Source organism: Bison bison, unplaced genomic scaffold (genome assembly GCF_000754665.1).
Source record: "Bison bison bison isolate TAMUID 2011002044 unplaced genomic scaffold, Bison_UMD1.0 scf7180017864503, whole genome shotgun sequence".
In the NCBI taxonomy this organism is placed as follows: domain Eukaryota; kingdom Metazoa; phylum Chordata; class Mammalia; order Artiodactyla; family Bovidae; genus Bison; species Bison bison.
Genome location: NW_011495061.1, coordinates 8,026,056 through 8,027,119, shown reverse-complemented (window position 1 = coordinate 8,027,119; position 1,064 = coordinate 8,026,056). Strand labels below are relative to the sequence as shown.

Below are 1,064 nucleotides of genomic sequence, written 5' to 3'. Positions count from 1 at the left end.
GAGCCCAGAAAAATGAAGTCTGACATGTTTCCACTGTTTCCCCATCTATTTCCCATGAAGTGATGGGACCAGATGCCATGATCTTCGTTTTCTGAATGTTGAGCTTTAAGCCAACTTTTTCACTCTCCACTTTCACTTTCATCAAGAGGCTTTTGAGTTCCTCTTCACTTTCTGCCATAAGGGTGGTGTCATCTGCATATCTGAGGTTATTGGTATTTCTCCCGGCAATCTTGATTTCAGCTTGTGTTTCTTCCAGTCCAGCGTTTCTCATGATGTACTCTGCATAGAATTAAATAAACAGGGTGACAATATACAGCCTTGATGTACTCCTTTTCCTATTTGGAACCAGTCTGTTGTTCCATGTCCAGTTCTAACTGTTACTTCCTGACCTGCATACAAATTTCTCAAGAGGCAGATCAGGTGGTCTGGTATTCCCATCTCTTTAGGAATTTTCCACAGTTTACTGTGATCCACACAGTCAAAGGCTTTGGCATAGTCAATAAAGCAGAAATAGATGTTTTTCTGGAACTCTCTTGCTTTTTCCATGATCCAGCAGATGTTGGCAATTTGATCTCTGGTTCCTCTGCCTTTTCTAAAACCAGCTTGAACATCTGGAAGTTCATGGTTCCCATATTGCTAAAGCCTGGCTTGGAGAATTTTGAGAATTACTTTACTAGCGTGTGAGATGAGTGCAATTGTGCAGTAGTTTGAGCATTCTTTGGCATTGCCTTTCTTTGGGATTGGAATGAAAACGGACCTTTTCCAGTCCTGTGGCCACTGCTGAGTTTTCCAAATTTGCTGGCATATTGAGTGCAGCACTTTCACAGCATCATCTTTCAGGATTTGGAATAGCTCCATTGGAATTCCATCACCTCCACTAGCTTTGTTCGTAGTGATGCTTTCTAAGGCCCACTTGACTTCACATTCCAGGATGTCTGGCTCTAGGTCAGTGATCACACCATCGTGATTATCTGGGTCGTGAAGATCTTTTTTGTACAGTTCTTCTGTGTATTCTTGCCATCTCTTCTTAATATCTTCTGCTTCTGTTAGGCCCCTACCATTTC

The 1,064-nt window shown here is 42.1% G+C and overlaps 1 protein-coding gene across 1 annotated transcript in view; it reads left to right on the top strand.

Annotated features, from left to right (window-relative positions):
• Positions 1–1,064, top strand: part of GALNT18 (polypeptide N-acetylgalactosaminyltransferase 18) — a 357,593-nt gene that overhangs the window by 269,134 nt on the left and 87,395 nt on the right. The gene's annotated exons all lie outside the window — the stretch shown is intronic.